This window comes from Equus caballus, chromosome 1 (assembly GCF_041296265.1).
Source record: "Equus caballus isolate H_3958 breed thoroughbred chromosome 1, TB-T2T, whole genome shotgun sequence".
Classification (NCBI taxonomy): domain Eukaryota; kingdom Metazoa; phylum Chordata; class Mammalia; order Perissodactyla; family Equidae; genus Equus; species Equus caballus.
Genome location: NC_091684.1, coordinates 114,205,850 through 114,231,423, shown reverse-complemented (window position 1 = coordinate 114,231,423; position 25,574 = coordinate 114,205,850).

Sequence of the window (25,574 nt, the reverse complement as noted above, 5' to 3'; positions counted from 1 at the left end):
AAATTGGTGGCATTTAGGACATGAAAATATTTTCCTTCTCTGTGCTTTAGTTTCCTCCCCTCAAAACAGGTGACACACCTGCTTTTATCTCATAGATAAGAATGGATGAATGAAACTATCCTACCCTCACCAATAAAGAGCTATTTAGCTTTCTCTAGAGAATAATATAAAAAGAGATGTGCAAAATGAGGAAATCTTCATAGTTACACATCTTTTACTATCACTCTTGACGCATCTGTATTTTCAAGATGCCATTTGTGTTCCTACTGGATAAAATACAGGAGGTGCTCAATAAATCTTTATTGAATGAATGAGTTAATGTACAAAAAGTCTAACCAAATTTGTACACTCCTGGGCTTAAACTATGGATTTAGGCTGGGAAAAAATTAAGATTAGTAATTAAAGTGTCCAGTGGACAGTTTGTTAGCATTATATTGCTGTCTACTCTCAGTCCCCACAGGAGGGGGCAGGATGAGGAGTGAGTGGATGGCCAAGAATTTGCTATTTCTAGGGAATAAGTGGAAAATCTACATTAGAAGGGAAAGGCCAGTAGGGGAGAATTAAATAGTGTGAGAAGATACAGGAGCATCAATTTTCAGCCTGGAAGTGTGCATAATCAATGAAGTTATTCCTGAACTTTTCATCAAATGGAATTTGATACCCTGTATTTGGGAGGCAAAGTGACCTCCAAAAGCATATCTCTGGCTTCATTTATCCGTAGGAGAGATGAATTTGCACTTCCCCTCTCATGCTTCTTACCCAGCCTCCTCTGAAGCCAATATACTTGGAGTTAATTTGCCATCATTAGGATGGACTTTCTAACACTGCAGCATAACTAGCCAACTGGCCCATCCAGACATTGACTACTGACTCGATGATTGACTTTGCCTAACTAGGCATAGGCTCCACGTATAACGTAGTAATGACTACGTGAAAAGCACTGGGTGTGACCAGCCTCTTCCCTCCTTCTTCCTCCTTTCCCACATGCAAGTACGAAACAACTGATGACTGCTTCTAGACCTGTGAAAGAACTCCCAATAACAGAGGGCATGAATGGCTCTTTCCCTGCCCCAGCCAGATCTAAGGGATTAGCCCAAAGCAGCCCAACTCAAGCTAAAAAATTTTAGCAATGTCTGTTTAATCTCAGCATGCCATTAAATATCACTCTGTGCCCCTTCATACATGCAAACATTTTAATGTAAAATGCTTGGTTTCCAAAATCTTTGCTTAAGATGGCACTCGCACTTTGCCTCAAAAACTACATACCACTAGACCCACTGTACCCCATTTTGAGAAATATGGTCCTTGGAAAAGAGATGAAAAGTAAAATTGCCACCTTCAAGTACCCAACAATCTAGCAGGGATGACAAGTGAGGAAACAACAGTAGAGTGTGATCAAAATTATGAGAGCAGTGTGCACAGGGCCTATGGACAGGAAATCGGAGCTATGGTCTTCTTTTCCTTTGTGATTTTTAGCACACAATCAGAGGATCATATGACCTAACTAAGCACCTGCCAGAGAAGTTGAAAACAAACTAAGATCCACAATGACAATGTATCATATCATTTCAGAAAGTTGTACATATGGCACTTAGTTTTGAACATTACAGCACTGCTCAGGACCACTTTCAGGTGCTGTTTGCCATCTGCCTCCATCCAGAGTGTGGTTGCCCACGCCCTCAGACTGGCACAGAGTCAGACAATATGTGCTCTGCACTCATCTTTGCCTCACCCAGTCAAGTTTGTCTCCATGGCAAAACTACCAGCAGTTTGACTCTCCCTTTCCACATGGGGGCTATCATACCATCTTTGATCCTTCCCAGCCGCATTATTCCCCCACCAACTGGCAGCCGTTTTTCTAGATGGACATGCTTATGGACAAGGTTATCCTGTCTTATGCCATCTCCACTTGTGTGATTTTTCATTTGAAACAATCACCTTTAGCTAAATTTCAAAGCACTCTACTAACAGTAATGAGATTCCCAGACACTCTTTGGAACCCAAATGATTCTCTTGGCAGCAGCACATGAACTCCACATAATCTGTTTATTCCTATTGTTCAAGTGGCAGCATATGGTGATGGCAAAGAAAGTACCTATGCACTGACGCTATGATTTGCCATCATTGGCAGTCATCTGATACACTCTGATGGCTATATACGGATGCAACACGGCGAAATACCATAGCAGTCAGCAAAACAACGCACGCCTCTGCTGTATGGAACCAAATCCTCCTAAGTCGCATGGGATACCATGCCGATGCCTTACTGCTAACCCACAGACAAGATTTCCTTCATGTTGTTAGCACAGCTTGCCTTCCGAGGAACCTATGTTTCAACAATTGTGCAAAGTCTTCTTTCTAAAGATAAACCTGATGAGTTACTTCTCTCTTTAACGTCTTCGAGGTTCCCCCCTCTCATTTCATAAATGTTAATGGCCAAACTCCATGGTGTGACCTGGCACATGAGTAATCTCCCATTATCTTCCCATTCTCCCTCCATGAGGAGGTATTCATCAATCCCCAAACACTCTGTTCGTTTGTGTCCCTCTATGCTTCTACTTAGGATGCTTCCTCCCTTGCAATGTCATTCTTCCTCCTTCTATGTAGATAACATCTGTTTGGTCTTCAAGGCCCAGTTTAGATGCTGCCTCCTCCTGCACAGTGAGTCACTCCTCCTCTGAACGTGCTTCTATTGCAGCATAGCTTCTGCTACCTCATTATTTAGCTCTGTATCTGATTCTCGAGCTAGTCTACTTCCTTGAGAGAAAAATCACATCTTTCTAATCTTGACTCTGGTCCCTAGCAAAGTGTGGAATGTAGTAGACCCTCTATCATCATGTTGTAAACTTTAGCATTGTTTAGATCTGTAAATCACAGGCAGGGCTAGGACTCCCTTCAGAATCAAAGTTGAACACAAACTCAAATCCGTGCAGGAGCGAGATGAGCAGCAGAAATGAAATGAATAGTGTATGCCCGGTGGAGACTGTGATAAACTGAAGTGCTCATGGCTTGAAGCACTCTTGGCTTGTTCTAAGGAAGCCGTCACGACTCAGCTCCAGCCAAGCTATGGCTATGCAGGACTATGGACTCAGTATTGCTAGATCTTTTGAGTCCCCCCCCAATCCTCACCCTCTCAAACAAGAGACTCCAGAAATCCAAATTTTTTGTTCGAATTTTTCTGATTGTGAAGCGAGAGAAACTAATCTTAAAACTTCTAAAATGATGTGTAGACCAAGTGTAATGCATCTTTGGCACTTCAACCTCGGCCTTACCAAACCTCTTTTAATCTTGTTCCAGGGTAAGGCAGGGGAACTAAGTCAGTCGCCATCTCTGCCAATCAAGTGTTTCTAAAGTGCAGAAGAGATCTTGGAGCTGATTAATTACGAATGTTAATAGCCTGACATTTTTAAAGCATTGAGGAGAAGAAGCTATGCTATCTAAGGGGTGGTTTAATACACTAGTCTAAATGTCGCCTTTTCTCCACCTAGTGCACCCTCAAATTGTCACCTCCAAATATTGAAGCGTAAATGTGCTTGGAATTTATAATACTGAATACAGTGGAACAGGGTCAAGTCACAAGTCTAATATTTCATATGTTTCAGTTCCATATCTGACATCCCCATTCCCTTGGGGCACAACTTTTTAATTACTATTTGTAGATCATCTTTTTCTTAACCACCTGAGAAGTACAATTATCACCCTGAAATGCAATGTCTGAGGTATCATTTTTTTCCTGAAATGGAAATTTTATATCCAAGTAGAAACCTAGGCATACAATTTATTGCTATAACATCTCTGACAGGCAGTCAGAAATACGTGTGTCCAGAATGTGAAAACTAAGTCATAATTAACAGTGAAACTTGGAGCATTTTAAAAAGAAAAAAAACAGACCCACTCTTTTGCTTTCTCATAAGATGATTATTTCCCACTCACTCTTCACCAAAGCTATTTATATTGTTGATGACAATTGTTGCCCTTACCATCATCTTGGTTCTGACCATAAGTGTTAGGATAAGTCATTTACATGAAATCTAATGAATGTAAGGTGCACATTTATTCTCCATTCCACATTTTGCGTATTGATTCTTCTCCAGCATGCTGGCCCATTACCTAAATAGATAGCCATGGCATGAATGAAACTCTAACTAACATCTGAAGGGTGCATAACACCAAGTGAATTTTAAACCCAAGAACTCAGGACCAGCAATAAAGACACTTAGGGACTCAACCTCGGTTCACCAAAATGAAAGATGTTCAAAATTAGTAGTATGTGTCTGTTTCAGCAACATTGTAATTTTGAATGGACTATGCAAGGGGAAGGAACAAGGTTAGAAGGACGTGGAAGGAGAAAAGAGACTTAGCCAATACTTTGATGGCAGAAACCTGGCCAAAGGACATAGCAGTACATGATGCATTGCAATCCCTCAGTTCCAGCTAAATAGTCTACAAAGTGTAAGCAAAATTATGTTATTTCCAATGAATTCGTTCCTTGGTTTGTCCTTTCCTGGGAACTCTTCTAAGAGCAGAGCTAAAATCACCAGTGTACCTGGCTACTAAGTTAGTATCATCTGTTTTCACTTGTGGGTTGGAATGGACCTTGCAGTTCCGTTAATGACCGGTGACTAATTAACTATTACCTGAGCCCCATATATTATAGGTCAACAAAAGGTCATCCATTCTATAGTTCTGCACCTCTTATAACAGAGAACCCTTAGAAATATCTTTCCTATGTTGAATCTTTCCCTTTTAAGTTTGCACACATTGGCCTAAATCTGAGCTGTTGAAGACATACAAAATAAAATAAATTTCTCATTTACACGACGACTATATGGGCTTTCCTCAAACAGCTGAAGACAGCACTCACGAGCTTCAAAATCTTTTCATTTCCTGGTCAAACAACCTCACTTCCTTCACTTGCTCTGTATATGATGTGGCTTCTTGACCTATGCTTGACAGAATAACTCTACCCTGGAAAGTAGTTCATACTCTCCTATCTAGTACCAGCTAACCAGGAGCCTTGTGCAACCCACTGCTTATTAGATAAATTGGGAAATTATCTTGGACTGGATTTCTCTGACTTCCACTTCTACTTCTAAAAAATAATTTGTAATTATGACTTTTCTTTTTCGCTACTGGACCTTACTAGTTATACACATAAGGACACTCAACAGCATTTTGATTCTTCACTCCCTTGCCTTATACTTTTAAGCATCTACTCTGTGCCAGGCATTGTAATAGATTGGCACAAAGCTTGTAGTTGATGACAAAATATTATCCCTGCCCTCATGGAGCTGTCACTTCTGGTTAGGTCATCGACCCAGACCAATTCTCTGGCAGTTGTGGCCTCCACATCCTAGGAATAAGGAAAGACTGGTGAAAGAGGTGGCTCCTCTACAAAAGCTGTTACCCCTCCTGGTCTCAGCATGCCCATGAGCACTTGCATGTGCTGCTTGATTGCCTCACAACAATGCAGACAGAAAGTGGGAGACCATCCTCCTTTTCCAGAGTCAATGATTGAGGCAGGAAGTGGGAAGTTGACAAAAGAGTATACTGTCCATGGGCAGAGACATTCATGGAGCCAGGCTACCTGGGAATTGAGACCCCTTCTTGAGAATTTCTTTGCACCTCATAGGTATCTCTATGTGGCCCTTGTCATTTTGTAAAGTAGTTGTTTGTTTTCATATCCAATTTCCCTGTTACACCCTAAGTCTCTTGAGGGGAATGGCTGTTTTGCTTTCATCCATATCTAGCCTGAGCATGGCACTCAGTAGACGTTCATGGAATGTTTCTTAAACACATGCCTCAGCTCTCATCTCTCTCTATGTAGTTTCTTGGCCAAGATCATTCATTGTTCCAAATTATCACTTCCTGTTGCCATTGTGAGAATTCAGTACAAATGCTTTGCTTGTGGAGAAGCAAGCTCAGGAAATAAGAGTTTGCTTTATGGCCTCTTCATAATGCCATTTCCATACTGTAAGTAATTTGTGATTCCTGAAAATTATATCAGATTAACAATTAGAATAACATATAATATGCAGTAATATTCATAGCCTTCATCTACATAGCCTCTTTGATTTTTTTTACAAAAGCACAAATTGCAAAGATGAAATAATATATTGAAAAGATACCATATATTTTTCAAGTACTTGATGGAGTCAGTTAATGGGTTATACCCTTATTTACATCTTAAATGAACTTTAAAAAAATCAGTCATGCAAGGAAGTCTTCTAGTGGATACACTTATGAATATACAATGCATTTTACATGGCACATTAAATAAAAGGATAAAGATGTTTGTTGCAACTAGCAACAAATCCTATTGATACAATTGGTTCAATGAAGTTGTCAAAATTTACCAAGAAAAAACAAATGACCTCTACATTTATCATTGCTAAAGGTTCCTGCTAATTAGCATCTAGAGATATCATGTTATAGATGCTCCTTTAAAAGCTATCAGCTCTCTAACTCTGGGTAGTGACATGGTATCTATCAAAGTCTCATGGTGCCTGCAATTCTGACAAAAAGCACTCCAAAGAACTGGCACGTACCACCATATTTGCATTTTTGCATCTCATTATGAACATAATTGCATACCAACACAGCAATTCTTCTTGACTATCTCAAAAAACATTATCAGCAACGTCTGAAATAAATGCTTAAATGTCAGCTATTGACAAGCAAGAAAAGCTGACCTTTGAAGGTTCTCATTCTTCTGAGATGTGCCCTGCTATGACTCACTCCTTAACTTTCTGTTTGTGTTTGATAACAGAGAAGGGACACAGTGGCTCTAAAAATTGTGGTTGTGTACGGTAAACTAGGAAGAAATCAAGAAATTGCAAAACTGCAACCAATTTATCATTTCTACTAATAGTCATCTGGGGTCGGTCGAATATTTGCAATGATAATTTTTAAAACCACAGAGACTTTCAAAAGAGTGGACATCAACATGGAATTTCTGCAAAATTATATAGTGCCTCCACATTAACAACTAAAATGAGTTTATCCACGATTAATGTTATGACGAAAACCCAAACAACCTTTCTCCTACCAGCATGCAACCCATTTTACACATTGTCACAAATAGAGTCTAAGTGTTCGACACGTACCAACAGCTAATCTAAAACTGCACAGAACCATTTACACCCTCTCCTCCAAGATCTCAGTTCACCAGGGTGGCCTTAGTCACATGGATCTCGTATTCTATTGTATGCCTTTATCCTGTCACCATCCCATGTTTGGAGCCACTTCAATTTGCACAGCAATTTGGTACACATTTTTCCAAAAGCACTAATCAACTTTAACTCACATTGAAATGCCATAGAAATGGCTGCCAATGTCCAGAAAATGCTAATCAATTTTGAAAATCTACATCATGGCTTGCATCCCAGATTTTCCACCCAATCCACATCAAATAGAAATGATAGAAAATTATGTTAACATGTTCAGCCGCTTGTTTGCTTGTTGTAGCTGAGGCATTGGTCATGCTTCAATGGCAAACTAACCGCCTGTTTGGAAGCTCATCCAGTTTGCACTACTTTGGATGCCTGTGTGGCAACAGTGTGAAGTGGCTGTCACACTTCACGTTCAAAGACGAGGATTTCCATATGAATCCTTTCGCCTGTTTTGCTTTTGAAGAATGTAAGGGAAGTGTTTTTCTTAGATGGAGAAATATGCATTTTTAATGCCACTAATTCTCCAAAGAACATCCCCTAGTGGAAAAACTGCCTCTTTGATAGGCATGACACATACATTTATATTTCAGACCCATTGAGTAAATCTAGATCTTACAGAAAAGAGAGAAAAGTTTAGTGCTCAAAGCCCATGTAAACAAGCTTCTTCTTGCAAAAAACAAACAAACAAAATCCCTCTCAGAATTTAGATTTGGAAGAGTCTCAGAAACCGGCTAGTTTAACCTCCCTATCATGAGGATGCCCTTCAAAGACCTCCCAGAAAGACAGTCTTTTCAATGAATAGAATTCCACCGTTGCCCAGGAAAGGAAATTTCACCAAGAGACCAATTTGTTGATGGAAAAATTAATTTCGAAACTTGAATTTTGGAAAGCAAACAAATGCCCCTTTTCTCAACAGTAATCACTTCACCGCTTGGTCTTCTTGGCCCAGGGAAAACATAGTCTCACTCAGTCTTTCACTTCTCATGAGATGTGGCTCCCAGATGCCCCCTTGCTCTCCTGGTCAGCTTTCCCTGGGCACTCCCTGCTTCATCAGTAGCACTTTTAAAACACCCAGAACTGGGGCCAGCCCGGTGGTGCAGCAGTTAGGTTTGCACATTCCTCTTCAGCAGCCCAGGGTTCACTGGTTCGGATCCCAGGTTCGGACCTACATATTGCTTGTCAAGCCATGCTGTGGTAGGCGTCCCACATATAAAGTAGAGGAAGATGGGCATGGATGTTAGCTCAGGGCCAGTCTTGCTCAGCACAAAGAGGAGGATTGGCAGCAGATGTTAGCTCAGGGCTAATCTTCCTCAAAAAAAAAAAAAAATACATAAATGAAAAACAAAAAACACCCAGAACTGTCTCAGGACTAGACCTGGTACTCCCAGTGGGACCATTACTGCTGAGAATTTGGATGTTACAGTTCTATGAAAGCAGTCTGAGAACACGCTAGCACTTTTAGCGGCAGGAGTGCCCTTGTTGGTGCTTAAGAAGTCCATAATCAGTCTTACTCCTTCAACTGAAACCAGTTTGATTCACTACTTTTATGCCATACCTTCTTGGGTTATTTATGAAGCTAAAGAGTCTATAGTCTTAAGAGGTTCTGAGAGGCAAAAAGAGGGACTCTTCTTTGCCCTGGACCTACCAAAATGCTGGCATGTCTTGATCATCATCACAGCAGCAATAACAAAATCTGACCATTATCATGTACATTCCTCAATAGCAAAGGTCTATAACACTTTATGGCTGTTTATAGGGTTTATCTCACTTAGATTTCATCATGAGCCTGTGAAGTAGGGACAATTATTATCCCCCTTTCGTAGAGGAGGAAAGTGAGATCCAGAGAAGTTAAGTAACTTGCCTAAATCCACAGAGCTAGTAAATGGTGAGTCTGACCCCAGTGCTCTCATTAACCAGTGGTGACAATGGCCTCCCTAGCAGAAATTCAGAACCTGTTTGCGACCCTAAGCTAAATGATTTCTTTTATGTTACATGTGTGCTTTCTCACTGGACTAGGGGAAGAATCCAACCCCTAAGATGACAGCAGTATGGAGGCTCTTAAGGATCTGCAAGCTCCACGTGGTACTCTCCGTTCTGCAATGGCACCAGTGGAAAAGTGAGAGGGGTTATGGTGAGTGGAAAAGGTGCCCTTGCCATCAGTGGGAGACCACGCATGACATGCGTCTGCCTACTTCCTTTGCATATCACAGAGCTGGCAGTCTTTAACCAGGAGCCTCTCATTGCTCCCCGAACTTGAAGGACCCATGCAGAAACACCAGAGAACCCTGCCTCCCAGATCCCAATGCTCTCCACTTCACTGTGCAGTCAGACAGTAACGGAGGTACCCAATGACCACCAAGACCTGCCGGATTTCAGAAGACTGGTATCAAGGAACAGATTTTTGTGGGCTCACATGTTTCATTCTAGGATGCCATCCAGAATTCTACTACATGGTTGTATTGTTTAATGGAGAAAATGATGGCCAGCAGGTGAAGTAGCAGAACTGAAAAGAAGCACTGCATTTAATTCCATCTAATTTATGCTGCTGTGGGTGGGAACCAAAGTTCATCTCCTAGACATTAATTAAAGCAGAAATGCAGTGAAATGTCAGTCCTCTGGCTGCAAGGGCCCTTTTCAGGGAGAAGCTGGGAAAGTAGGTCTGATATTTCCTTTCTGTCACAGGGCTCCTAATAGAGGGCAGTAAGCTTCATGGGGCCTCAGAAACTGCGCTGTCTCCCCATCAAGAGCCTTTGAGCAGAGGAGTGGACCCCAGACCGGTAGCCTGGCAGCTGTATCCATGGGAATTGCCCACCGACAGGGAATAGAAAGAACACTGTGCAGTTAAGGGCTCTGAAGTCAGTCCTGTCCATATGTTGAAGTTCCCAAGCTCTCCCCAAAAGCCATCTTTCACCCACCCACACCTTCTGCACAAACAAAAACACTGTGCTCTTCTGTTTTAATGAATTATCCATTGATGAGCTTTAAAGAGAATGGGGCAAGGAAATGCTGGAATTAAATTAGGGGAGGTGAAAAGAAAAGAAAAAAGTTAAGCCAGAATAAGACAATCTACTTTTCCTAAATTTAGTAGATCTTGACAACTCTGGAAAAGCATGTTTGTGGGACAGCATGCAAAATTCTGAAGGAAGGGAAACTAATTCAAAGAAATAATTCTGAAGAAGCATGAAGTTTTGAGGCCAAATTCTACCTAGACCTGGAGCACAGGACCACACTTGAAGGCAATGTGAGAAAAAGAATTAATTGTTCAGCCCATATCGGGCTTTCTTACAGAAGACGTAAAATGTGGTCTACCATTTTGTTCAGGAGACAAGGGAGAAAATAGCATCTGAAAGACGAAAAGCATGAACTGTGTTTCTCTGAACATCTTTCTACCTGGACACACGTAACCTACTCAGCAGTAATTCAGAAACATACTTTTATGGGACTCTGCCCACCTCAAGTGCTCTTTGCTACTCAAGCAAGAAAACAAAACTAGGTTTACTGTTAAATTGAGGCACTAGGTTTTGTAAGACCAGGGCTTGGCAAACTTTTTTTGTAAAGGGAGAGAGACGAAAAATTTTAGGCTTTGTGGACTACTCATTCTCTGTTTCAACTCCTCAATTCTACCTCTGTAGCACAAAAGTAGCCAGAGACAATATATGAACAAAATAGCCTGGCTGGATTCTAATAACACTTTATTAATGGACTCTGAAACTTGTGTTTCATAAAATTTTTATGTGTCACAAAATATTACTATTCTTTTGATTTTTTCAACCACTTACCAATGCAAAAAAACACTCATAACTCTTGGGCTGTGCAGAAACAAGTGGAGAGTGGGATAAGACCCATGGGCTGAAATTTGTTAACTCTGGTCTTAGGTTATATTGAGCCAATAGAATCCTTTCCTAACTATTTTTGTAATCTGGGTTTGAACATTTAAAACTGCAGCAAGTGTGATGACAGTAAAATTTAATTTTTTTATCCTAAATATTGATACTGAATAGAGACTGTTTCTTAGAATTGGGCTGTAAGATCCAGGTGATGTTTAAATACGTGCAGTAATTATGGTCACTGTCCATCTGCTGCCTGTGACATGGCAGGCACTGTGCAAAATAATGCGTACATGTTCCTAAATCATATATGACGTACAAGATATGGCATGGTCTTACTGTGATTTAAGTGGTAATCATGACAGGTGCAACCTTTTGGAGTTTACATAGGATTTGACATTATCTCATATAATCCAAACTACAACTCTGTGAAAGGGTGTTCTCGCACAGCTCCATTTCACAGATGAAACAGCTGAGGGACATAAAACCCAATCATTTACATAAGACCACTCAACATGTAGGTAGTGGAGCTGGAATGTGAACCCACACTGTCCTGTCCTCTCTCCTAAGGGTTCTCATCCATTCAGGTCTCCCATACTCAAGGTCAAGACCTTAATTCAATCAGTCATGACTGTGACCGAACTTAGCCTGAACTCATGTGAGGCTACTTGTGGTCTCTAATTTCACACATAGTTCATATGTTTCATTTATGAAATATTAATGTATAGAGGCAGTTGTGTGAGGCCTGAAGCTTACACATTCTGGAAGAAACATCGTAAGTAGAGGAATACAGCTATAAAATTATTGGCATCTCACACGTAGTTAAAGGCATTTGTCAGTTGAACTGTCAAATATTTATATTTGAAGATCTGCCCCGTGCTAAACATTTTTCTAGGCACTGAGGATGCAGCAGTAAACTCGGAGATTTATGTTTTACTGGGGGGAGACAGGCAGCAAACAATAAAATAGGCAAAACATATGCTCTGTCAGATGGTGATAAGTGCTGTGGGAATAAAATAAGCAGCGAAGGGTGATTGGGAGTGCCAGAATGGGTATGGGAGTGGGACAGCAAGAGACAGGGACATGATTTTATAGAAGCGTCAGTGAGGAGGTGGTGTTTGAGGAAAGACCTGAAGGAGACGAGAGACCCAGTCATATTTCCTTCTAAGGAAAGGGAATTGTAGGCAGAAGGAACAGCAAGAGAAAAGCCCTGGAGGCCCATTTGGGGAACTTCAAGGAGACAGGGTAACAGGGATGAGTGAGCAAGGAGAAGAGGAACAGGCGATGAGGTGGGGGTGGAGGTGAGGTTTGAGAACTGGCAGGCAGATCACTCAGAGATTGGGTGCCCAATGGAAAAATTTTGAGAGAACCGTTGAAGCATTTTTAGCAAAGGAGTGGCATAATCTAATCTAATTGATAATGTAATAGGGACATTCCAGAAGCTGTGTTAAGAAGAAGTTGTAGAAAGCAAGGGTAGAAATTACAGTAATTGTTTAGGGAACAATGGTGGGACTTGGATCAGGGTGGTGGCTATAAAGGTAGTGTCTCAGACAGTTCAGGCTGCTATAACAAAATATCTTAGACTGGGTGGCTTATAAACAATGCACATTTATTTCTCACAGTCCTGGAGGCCGTGAAGTTCAAGATCATGGTACTGGCATATTCAGTGTCTGATAAGAGCACTCTTCCGGACTCATATATGGGTCTCTCTGGAGTTTCTTTTAGAAGGGCATTAATCCCATTCATGAGGCTCCACCTTCATGTCCTAATCTCCTCCCAAAGTTCCCACCTCCTAATACCATCACCTTGGGGGTCAGAATTTCAAAATATGACTTTGGGGAGGGGGGATATAAACATTCAGTCTACTGCAGATGGTAAGAAGGAATCAGATTGAAGTCCAAGGCAACAAGATTTGCTGGCCATGGGATACGGAATATGAGAGGAAGAAGGAATCAGGGACGACCCCAGGGTCTTGGCCCAAGCAACAGGAAGGATGGAGTCACGGGTAACTGAGATGGGGAAGACAGTGCATGAGTAAGTTTGCAAATGGAAGATCAAGGAGTTTGTTTTTGGATATGACAAGTTTGAGTTGTCTATTAGACACCAAAGCTCAGACCTGCAGTGTGTACCATGGGTTCAGGGAGAATAGCGGAGGAAGGAAGAAAGACTAACCTTCTGTCCTAGTGCACCTTGCAGACTGGGAATGAATCCTGTACAATCTCCTTTACATCTGTTAGCATACCATTTTCTTCAACAATTTAGAAGTTTGGCCAGATCCGCTGATTTGAGTACAACACTGTTCAGAAATCATCTGCACTCCTTTGACTAAAATGTTTGACCTGATGTGATGGAGAACTTGTGCTAAATTTGGTCACTTGGAGATTAAAGATTTTCTACTATTGACACATTACAATTTTCTCCTAGGTTGCTAAACTCAGTGGTGGTCTTTTTTTCAATCTTGATATTTAAAATCTATTCAATAGCATTGAGCTCAGCTTAGCACAAGAAGTACTACATATATTGATCAAATCACCAAACCCACTTAAATACTTTGAAAGAAAAAATAGTTTTAGGATGGTGCCAGAATCCAATTCAGGTAGTATATTTTTGCATTTTCTCTCCATGAAAACCATAAACTGGTGTCAGCTGTTATTAGCATGTTGCTTTGCATCTCCACGTAGATATCCACATTTTCCAAAGGAAATCTATTGCAGGGATGGTTATAATTTCCTTTCAGTCTGACGGTATTGAGATGGCAAGATCAATGTCCCCTGTTGGTCCAAATTCAAGGGATCACACTGGGTTGTCCATTCGCCTCTCATAAACTCCACATGCTCATTTGCAAAAGCACATGGAGGAAACAGACAGAGTACCTCTTCCCGCATTCTCACCTTCATGTCTCACTTTATGGAAATACATGCACACATCTCCTAATCATATTTTTCCCTTTTACTCATGTCTTTTAAATTTAATATTAAAAATTTTTTTCAGAGAACAATGATTTTGGATGAAGCTTAAGTTTCAAGAATAGCTTTTATACAAGAAGAAAAGAAGACAAGAGTATAAAACATGCCAATGCGTATTAAATAGAATTGACCGCTCACTGTCTCTCTTGTCAGTTGCAAACGTAAAAATATCAGGATTTGGGATGATTACCTATGAGAAAAGTGAGATTTTTTCTAAACATGACTGTTCCTTTGGGAAAAGAAAATAAACTCACAGAGGATATAATTTGTTAGTTGAGTTGAAGTCAATCCTCAAGTTAAAAAAAAAAGTCATGATGTTTCGTTCACCTGAATTTGGGCTAGTGCTTTTTCACAGGCAGAGAAAATGCCGACTGAGAGAGGAAACAAACTGGACAATTTCCGACGCACTGACTTGGCCAGGAAGCCTCTAGCTGCAGAAGGAGCAAGTGCAGGGGAGCTGAGAACAGCAGCCCTGGCGGTGCGAGCCACGCGTTGTGCCAGCCACCTGGGTTGAGAGTCTCAGCTTGTTGATGTGTCTTGATCGCGGCTTATGTGTGAGATACCATGTTAACGGTCCGGTTGCTCACTTTGCCCTGGCTCAAGATTTAAATAAAAACAAATTACAGGTCTTAACAGTGATAGATGGACTGCTTTTACATTTGTGTAGAGTATTTTTGCTCTAAGATTAAAGGCTTACGCATTTATCTGCATAAACTAACCCCTGGAGTAGGGTACTGCTGACATTTTCCAAGAAAAATGAATATCCTAACTTATTCCAAAGAGAAGACTTGGTATTTGTATGGCCAGAGTGACCTTTGCAAGTGCCCTTTCAGATTAGGTGCACTACATGGAAAATTGTGCTCTTACAGTACTCCATAAATCATACCTACCAATTTTCTTTAAAGGGGTATGTAAATATCAGTGTACCAGGTGGGTAAACAACACTAACCTTGTACAAATGGCTTGAAAATTGAAGAAAAGCACCTTATTTTGCTGCTGAAATTGCTTTTGAAGCCCAACATCGGGGCTTGGTTTGTAGAATGCATGAAATGATTTGTGCACAGGGAATAGAAAATGGGCTGATGATAACCACCCTTGACACAGTTCTCGTATTTCTGAGTCCTTTCCATGATCAAAGATATCGTTGCTGTATATTACTTTTCCTTGCATATCCTAAATGCATGTGCAATTTCAAGTGACGTCTTCATTATCTGCATATTTCCAAAATGGTCAGACAGCCATTTTAGCTGGCTAATATTTCTGGACAAAGTTCATGGAAGTCTACTTATTTTGATTACATAACACTTCATTTAGAAGGAAAAAAGAAAAACAGTATAGGAAAAATAAAGAGATAAGCTATAGCTTTTGAAACTTCCATCTTAATACGAATAAGTATTATTTCCATGATTTAGTGAAATGTGCTAATTGAATCTCTATTTTAAAACTGGAATAGACAAATGGTAAAAATGGGTCCTGCTATTGAGACATTTTAATGGAATGTCTGTGGCATAAGATACAGCTTGTACTGCACCCAATTGACCTGAATATTTTGACACTCAGTTTTGTATGTTTTTCATGAAATAGAAATGCTTAACTTTGACACATTTGGGAGTTTGGCGCAAGAATCATAGTTGATATCATCAGAAGAACTTTACATATAGTAAAATTCACATTTCTTAATCAGATAACTTGCCAAAGGGATAAGATTTTTATGACACAGGGTTTAAGTGAATGATACTAGACATTCCTGTGTATTGTAAATAGTTAGGAAAATTCCAAAGTGATTTCAACTCATTAAATATATCTTATTCACCATTCAGTGTGCCAGTTATTTTTGAATGAATGGTTTATCTTAAAAGGGAACCATGCAAAATATTATTTCTTTACAATAATTTTCATTTTCTATTTTTCTTCCACTGAGGAAAATTACTCCTAGAATGAAGGCTTTCGTTTTCTTGCCCTTAAACAATGAAAAATGAATTTCTGTACTTTTTAAAGAAATGCATTTGTAAAAATCAAATCATAAAATGGTATAAGTAACATTTGGGCATCCAAGTTGCTTTTCTAGTTCTTTCTTCTCTAGTTAGTAATAGTTGCTACGTGTCTTCCATCCCTAAGACCAAGTAAAAATGCCTAGTCAAGTCATCAGGACGTAGGTAGGAGGTACGCTGAGTAAATTGTATTACTTGCCTTAAACACATTTTCAGCTTTGGGCTCTGTTCTCCCTTTGTCCCTGTGTATGGTATTTTACAGTCCATACTGTCCCACTTTGGTTCATCGATGTCCTGTTGTTCAAAAGCATAATCCTTGATACTCCTTCTGAACAATATTTCCCAAACTCCTTATTAAAAAGTGAAGCTTGAAAGCTTTTACTTCATATTTTTGAAAATGGAGATTAAAAATGGAGTGAATGTGATTTCAAAACTTGACCCTATTAATTATTTTTACCTTTCACTGTTAATGGAGTCACAAAAGTCTCAGATTTCAAAAAGAAAAATTCTTTTTGAAGGCAAAATTTCAGAGCATGAAAACTCACAACTCAGCACAGCTCTTTTGTTGAATAATATATAGACCTTGGTATTAAGCATCAAATTAAAAACAGGTAATTTATGCTCATTAGTCTACAATTTTTTAAAGTGTTTCCAAGGTAGTTGGTACTACCTTCTCCAGTCTACACCAATATATGCTACTTGCCTAGAAAAATGGTATTATTGGAAAGAAGGATGTTTTCATCAAAGGAACAGTTCTGCTCATCTGCCTTCATTGTTAGTCTGCATTCCTATGGCACCTTGTACTTCACAGAACTTTCTGCTTATACCCTCTCCCACCTTGATTCATTCAACAAATATTTATTGAGTGCTTACTCTTTTCCAGGGACTGTTCCAGGCCCTGAGTATACAGAAGTAAGCAAAACAGAATAAAACAACAACAATAAAATTCCTGCCTCAAGACTACAGAAATGATAATACTATAAAATGACATCAGCTACCTATGAGCACAGCATTATCTTAGCATATTCTCCAAGAAACGACCCTATTTTTCATGTCATCATAATTTCATCATATTTTAAAGAATGAAAAAGATCTCTTTTGTTTAAAAATTGAACATATAAAAGAATATTCAGAATTTTGCTCTTTACCATATTTCCAATTGTCTTCATTAAGAAAACATTTTTGAGAAATATAATATTTATTTTTTAATTTATTTCTAAGAAGGGTTATCCATTTTTCTACAAAGGGTAGATTATACGAATCATTAATATTCACCTTTTATGATGCATTTTTATTATTAATCACGATGCTTAGCCTTGAGTATCCCATAGATTTTTTCCAACTGGCTTGTGGCAAATCAATTTCTACCATCTAGGTCTTCTACTGAACTTACAGTAGGTGTTGCACAATTCTGCAACCACTGATTTTCTGGTTTTAGTTCCGTTGGCCTGGTTTCCCCTACTACTTTGAAAAACCCAGAAAGAATGATTAATTTCTTATACTTCCATTTCCCTCAGAAGCTTCCACAAAGCAGGCAGGAGGAGCCCAATAAACACATTTCCTTTCTATTAAGTTCTATGTCAGGGTCTTCTTCTTTTTCTTTTAATTACTCAATTCTAGATTCATTAAAGCTGCAGACAGATTTTTGATAATAAGAGCTTAAAAAAGATGATAATTTTTAAAAAGAAAGATTTTCATATTAGGGAAAAAAACATTTCATTAGGAAGTTTTGTTAAGCAAAACGTAATATGCCCATGATATTCAAAATATACATCTTTGAATTGAAACTTTCCTACTTCCCTAATTAAATATAGAAAGCGATCCTGTATATTTCACACATTTTAAATCAACTGAGTATGGAGGTCAAAAAGATTTCTAATGTGAAGACAAAGTTCAGATATATTTTTTCTAAAAAGTATGTCAACTTTTCTACCTTTCTCTTTTAAGAAGAAGATCAGGCCCCAAATTTTCCAAGTTTAAGGTAGATAAAAATGTAAGTAGAAAAGACCTTTAGGTCTCATCTTATATTTTCATTTGCTTCTTCAGTTAATCTTACAAATACAGCACAGGTAAGGGGGCTAGACCTAACATGGAATAAAAATAGATAAAAATGTCCCAGTTCCACTGACATTTGGGGGTGACATTTATACATATGTTTTAAAAATGAGCATGCTGCGATCTACGAGTCCATGTGAAATCGTAAAGCCACCACATTCATTATTAGTTCCCTATATTTGTTAGTCCAGATTCTCTCTTTTTGGACACTTCCTTTAAATGGACCACTCGTGTGATATATTGTGCTACTTGGAGAACTGAAAAAAGTGGTAGAGGCCACGTTCTGCACGTCCGCAGTTGTTCTTAGGTAAAATTTAGAAAAGAACTGTATCTTCAATCTCCCTTTCACAGCCCTTTTCCCTGCAAACCATGTCTTACTTCCCCGTTTCCTTTCACCCCCAAGGCCATCTATTGCCATCATTCTACCGGCTGGTCTTCCTGATCCCTCTACTATGAAACCTCAGCCTGGCTTATCTACCCTGAAAATACCGCATGCTCCCAGTTGTTTCTTTTTATTGTCTTCCTAAACAAAATTTATTTGTCCTGGGTCCCATTTCCTCTCTTCTCTTCATTAGCTTGCTGGCATACATAGCTACTTAGTTAAAGATTCATTTACACAAAGTTCTTAATGGCGGATAATGATTTAGTGGGTTACCTCTCCCAGAGCAACTAAATTTAAGCAGGTAGTTGTTAGTTTTAATGACAGGTTTTTCAGGTCTTTCTCTAAACCAGGGCTTGGCAAATTTTTTCTGTAAAAGGCCAGGTCATAAATATCTTAGATTTTGCAGGTTATATGGTCACTGTTGCTCAACTCTGCCATTTTAGCTCAAAAGCAGCCAAGCTATTAATAAAAAAATAGGCAGGCTGTGTTTCCATAAGACTTTATTTACAAAAACAAGAGGTGGGCTGGAATTAGCCTGGAGGCCGTAGTTTGCCAACAATCTCTAGATTATTCAAATAATTGGGGGAGGTTGGGAGGGGAGAGGACACAGAGGCCTTTCAACCCCCATAAATCCATACCACATAGCTAATTACGCTCACTGAAAAGTCTTCCTTGAATAAGTGAGATGCTAATGGATCCAGCCAGTTTCTAGCAGCAATTAAGTTATATTGAAAGTATTAAATGTCCAGTGTCCCTATGTAATTTTCCTCCTACCTCCTGTTCTTTTTTTTCAGTGAGGAAGATTGGCCCAGAGTTAACATCTGTTGCCAGTCCTCCTCTATGTTGTCTGTAAGATGCCAGCACGGCATAGCTTGACAAGAGGTGTGTAGGTCCATGCCCAGGATCCGAACCCATGAACCCCAGGCCACTGAAGCAGAGTGTACAAACTTAACCACTACGCTACCGGGCCAGCCTCTCTCTCTCTCTTTTTTTTTAATGGAACTGAGCCATAGAAGCAGTGTTTCTTTCATGAGCAGACATGCTTCCTTTCATTGTTTCATTGAAGAAAGTCTATCAAGCTTCTCTCTTTGCCTTGGTCATTAGGAAACTCACAAAAAAGTTTTGAGCTCTATTGCTGTAGTTTTCCTCAGCCTTGATAAAACTTTCTCTTCTTCTTCCCGTTTGATCTGACATTTTTTCCTTAATTTGTTGTTAATGATGTATTGCTATCATATTATAGTCACTGAAGTCAGCTCTAATTCTTTTGGGAAGGAGTGAGAAGTAAAATATAGACTGAAGAGAAGTACATGAGAGATATTTGGAAGAAAGAACGGGATTTTTGCTGATGAAACTAGAGCCACTTCATAAACCATGTCAGGCAAACATATGCTTCAGATGAGCATGTTTGACCATATTGCAGGGTTGAAAACATTTCCCTACAATTGTGCAGACAGACAAAACAGTCTGCTAGTCCAGACACCTTATGGAAGGTGTATCACATTCTATGTTTGTAAGTGACCTAACTCTGACCGCTCAGCGATCACATTTGACCTCCACGGGCAAGCTGACTGGCGGGGGTGGGGCTCTTCCTCCATCCTGGAAGCTGCTTTGAAGGTCTGTAGCTCCGGGGCACAGGCTTGCTGCTTCCTGGGATCATTAAAATAAACTCTGAGGATCTTCTGATGGCAGCCAATGAGTTGGGATGAGAGAAGTGGAGCAGGGCAAGGGGGATAAGAACAGCAGGAACCATTGCTGAACTGTCTGAATAATGCCCTTAACATGGAGCTAGGCTAGCCCCTTCTACCTTATCTCAAAGACCAGAAGGAAGCATGGCAAGCTGGGAAAGGCAGTGGACCAGCAGCTAGAAGATTTGTATGTAGCCTGGCCTCTGTCTATAACATGTTCATTGATTCAACCATTATGAAATCAAGGGTGATTTAAAACCTTAGCCAAAGCATCCTGCCCCGCCACACACACAAAAACACTCAGCAGTAGAGGAATATTTCTCAAATGAGTGGATGAATCTCACCTCCCTTCCCTCTCTATTCCTGCGTCCTTCTCCTCTCATGCCCTAGTTACACAGCTGAGCTAACCTGTGATCAACTTTTTTGCATGGTATTGCAGCGTAAAGTCTCTCCTTAGGTAAGTACAACTACACTGGGGGAAAATTGTGGATAAAAATATGAATAGCGTTTACAAATATATATAGAGAGAGAGAGAGCCAGCCCTGGTGGTCTAGTGGTTAAAATTCAGCACTCTCACTTCCATGGCCCAGGTTTGTATCTGGTCAGGGAACCATACCACCTACCTGTTAGTTGTCATACTGTGGTGGCTGCATGTTGCTGCAATGCTGAAAGCTATGCCACCAGTATTTCAAATATCAAGTGGGTCACTCATGGTGGACAGGTTTCAGCGGAGCTTCCAGACCAAGACACACTAGGAAGAAGGACCAAAAACATTGGCCATGAAAACCCTATAAATAGCAGTGGAGCATCGTCTGATATAGCGCCAGAAGGGGAGAGGATGGAGCAAGAAAGAATGGTCAGGGTTCCACTCTGCTGTACAGAGGGTCTCCAGGAGTCGGAATTGACTCAATGACACTAACAACAGATAAATAGATAGATAGATAGATAGATAGATAGATAGATAGATAGATAGATGATAGATAGATAGATAGATAGATAGATTTACTAATACATATACATAAATGCTTGTTTAAATATTTAGTAGTTGGACTCAATTAGGCACTTTTTACAAACAAATAAGTGGCTGATGGCCTTAACTTCCAACATCTCCAAATTACTCCAGGTAAATGTTTAGGACCTCAGACCTGCATTTTTGTAATGACTTATGTTCCATCTCAAAACCCTTCTTTTACAAACCAGGCAAATCCATGTAGAAGTTTTGTGGTCCCAAAGACTCTCTTGCTCAGTGACGGACAGGCTGTGAAGCACTTCAGAGAAGTCAGTAAACTCCAGGGGTGATGAGGCAATAAGCAGACCTCTTAGAGACCCTTAGTGTCACCAAGACCTGGCTTTAATACCCAGGATGAACTTCAAACCCACAGTGACAATTGTGGGTCTATGTCTTGCCCGGCAGCAGCACTCCCAGCAGTCAAGTGGAGGAAATGTCAAGACTTTGCATGAAACCCAGGATCTCTAAAATAGGTGGCAAAGACCATATCATCCTAACTCTGTTGTTTGTTATTTTAATATGGTGCAGATGAATCAACCCACAGTTGAGCAAATAGCCCAGACCGCATTACTGTGAATAAACGCACAGTTTCCATGTGGCTTTGAAAATGTGAATGTTACAGCATGAAAATACGTCTCATTTTTTTCAATCCCTAATGGTCAGAGGAGCCCAGGCTAAAAACCATGAACTAATGCAGAGCTCTTCATTATGATGTACCTTGTGATGAAGTGAATATCATTGACCAGAGTTTTTTCAAGGGAACGAAGAAGAGGAAGAGGAAGCTAGCGGAGCGTGGTCAGGTGCTGTACTGACAGTACAGTTCTAATGTGGCATTGTGTTGTCAGGCTTGGCTGATCCTCGCATCAAAAGAGCCATCAATCTTCCCCAGATCTATACAGATCCGTCCTGGGTCAGAAGAATAATCAATAACCCTTAGTTCTCACTTCACAAAAACAAAGGAGCTGTTGGATTGTTTACCTTTCAGATTGTGTCTTGATTAGGGATCATTAGTGGCCATTGTGGAACGAAACTCTCTGTGTATAGCTAACTCAGTCAGGTTTACATTTCAGGACGCTGCACGTCACACAGAGGCAGACCCACACATCATGTTCAGAGAGATTCAGGGTGCAAGGGGCACACACGCCAGGGCTGGGATGGCGGGACGTAATGAAAAAGCTATCGAGGATTAGAGATGAAGGGATATTAGAGATAATTTAACACAAACCCCACATTTTACAGATAAAGAAATTGGGGCTCCACAAGGGCATTAACCTGCTCAAGGTCACTTAGCTGGATAAAGACAGTCTGAGTTAGAGATGATACACCTGCCACGTATGTATTTATTTCTTGCCTGCTACAGACATTAGTTAGGGTTTATTACTATGTGTTGGAGTTTTGTATATTCCCAGCCAGTTTTGTTTTCTAAGGACGCAGTAAGTTGTAGTGGAAATACGTAAGATTTGGAATCAGACAGGCTTGAGTTCAAAGCCTGGTCTGCCATACAAGCTGAATAACCTTTACAGAGTTAGGCACTTCCAAGACACTGTTTCCTCATTCCGATCCTGAAGATAATATCTGCATCTTAAGGTTGTTGTAAGAATTATGTAGAGATAATATACATAAAATTGTCCAGCATGATACATGGCACATGGTAGGTGTTTGACCAATATTTGCTTCCTACACTCTTCTTTTCCTTTCCTCAACTGTAGTACAAACTGATTCAAGCTATTTGGGGACAACTTGTCTCTCCCTTCCACAGCTACTCCTGAAACGTGAATAACAGAATTTCTGTCTGAAACATAGGTAGGTAGAGAGATAGATAAATAGATGCATATATGTGCAAAATTGAATAGCTTATACCTATAAATAAATGCATGCATATATATTATGCTTGATCAATATATCCATATATGCAAATAGGGTCTGGTCACCAACAGAACAATGGTAAAATTAAGTACTAAGATGTAAACTTTATCAACATTTCAATATAAACTAGGAGAAGCACCCCAAATTATCTCAGATAGTAAAATAGACGCAACCACCATTAGGAACAAAACTACAACAATAATAACTGCTCTAATATAGCAGAATTGCACTGAGTCAAAATCCATAAAAAAGTAATCTTCTTTCAAGTAACATTTGTGATTGCTTTTTTTAACCAAAGAATGGTATGATAGCTAGCTTGCATCTTGAAACAGGAATCTTCAGGCTATTCCAAATAGTTCAACTGGACAAGTGTCCACAACACTGAGACCGGTGAACTGAAGTGGCTGGCGGTCTGGAATCAGCTCAAGCAGGTTTATCTTTTCAGTTTTCAGTTGAGTTTCATTTTCCTGTGTCACGTTGCCTCTGGTGGGGAAGCAGTAGGGTCAGTCAATCAACAGAGAATGAGAGGAGGCCCAAGCAGGCCTGTGATGATTCACATGACACAACGCCCTGGTCAGTGACCCCAGGAGCTTTCTCTCCACCTCCCGCCTGGAATCACTGTAAACGGCTTTTGCACTTACACTCCTAACCTCAAAAAAATGTCTCCAGGCTGCATATACTTCTGGTCTCAACCCACCCATTAGCATCTGCTTGTCCAGGTTTCTCCCCCACTAAGTCACTTATACCCAGATTTTCAGATCTCTGGCTGACAATTTAACTGGATAGTCAACTTAGCTTTGATTTCATTTTCTCCATAAAACACTGCCTTTGTATGGCTTCAGTCAGCAATCCCAGGAGGCTTCCCTCCTTTATTTGGGTCAGGCCCAGCAATACATTGTGTAGAATCTACTTTGAATGAAAGCCCACCTACCAGAGTTTCTACTGTTCTTTCTTACCGTTCCCCCATGTGCTGTATTTCAAGGGCAACATCTCCTTTAGAGCTGAGTTAATTTAGGTTCTAGGTGTCCTGCCAGCATTGAGACACAAAGAGGATTAACGGTATCACTGTTTAAAAGTGATGGAGAAGAGAATCTAGCCCTAAATGATGAAAAAACATGCGACTAAGAGTAGAAGTTCTCGCACATTCATCTCCTACTACTTTTCTAGGGGATTCTGCCAGTCATCCTCACAGCAAGCCAGCAAGGATGGAAACATCATCCCCACTTTACAGATGATGAGACTGAGTGCTCATGCCTAAGTCACACAGCTAGGAAGTGGTGGGCGTGAGATTTGAAACCAGCTCTAATTGGCTGCAAAGCCTGGACCACTACACTGTTCAGGCTCTTCTGCTAAAGGCAGCTAAGTTTGAAGAGAAATTCTGGGACATTGAGGAGGATGGTTGGGCTGGGCAGTTCTGAAGAGCAGGGAATTTTAGTCTGGATGGTGTGAGGATTGAGGGCCTAGAGAAGAAAGCATGAAAAGGAGCAGGACTCCGAGTGATAGCGCTCCTGCTTTGATCTCCTACCACTTTTCACAGGTATTCTGCCAGAAGCAGCATTAGCTTTGTTCCCTGTGATGACAAGGACAAAACAGGGTGAAAGGCTGAAATAGACAAAAATCACATAAGAATCTTGAAAGAGCTTCCTAACAAGTAAAACTGGGCAAAAGGTGGCCAGGAGGAGCTGGTGAGCTCCTTATCACAACGTATATTTTAAGCAGAGGCTTCAAAAACCATTTAGTGATATTATTAGAACACGACGGAACACCTAAATGATCACTAATGTTACTGAGTGCTTATGACGAGCCAGGTATTCTTCTGGGCACTTTTCACATATCATCTCAATTAATCTTCCCAACGACATCCAAAGCTGGGTACTACCCCATTTTAAAGATGAGAAAACTGATGGTTGCGGTAGGTAAGTAAGTTGCTAAGGTTATGCAGCTAGTTGAGAAGAGCTGGGATTTGAGCCCAAGTAGTCAGGCTTCAGAAGCCATGCCTTTATCCGAGAGACTTCAGAAGCCCCTGCTAACTTTGAGATTATATGAAAACCTCCCTCTTTCAAAATTAGAGGTAATAACTTCTCCATCTCCCCACGCTCACAAATATTGCCCATTTATCATCAAATAGTGATACTATGGTCTTATTTATTTACCACGTCAATGAATAACACATTAAAATGAACAATACCTCAGAATAATGATCAGCATCCATTAAAAAAGAACAAATTAAAGCTAGACGACACATCTTTACCAACACCTCCGCAATGCACATGACAGATCTCTGATACTTAAGGACATAGTCAAAGAAAATGGCACTTTGAACTATAAATTTATTTGCACAGAAGTAGCGAAGCATTGTATGCCCTTGCATCTATCTTGCAGGAGAGTCAGAACCTGGTTTTGACAGCTAGTTCTAATAATAAAAAGGTTTTAAATGTAAGGTATAACAGCATTCCAATCAGTTTCTAATCAGGGTTATGCTTTTCAAATTATATTGTGTCTGCTTTCACCTCCTGCCTATTATCTGCAATAAAAACAGAAGTGCTTAAGAAAATCCTTGATCTGTGCACATATATTTTTAATATTAATATGTCAGGCCAGTGGCAATAAGGATATTAGGG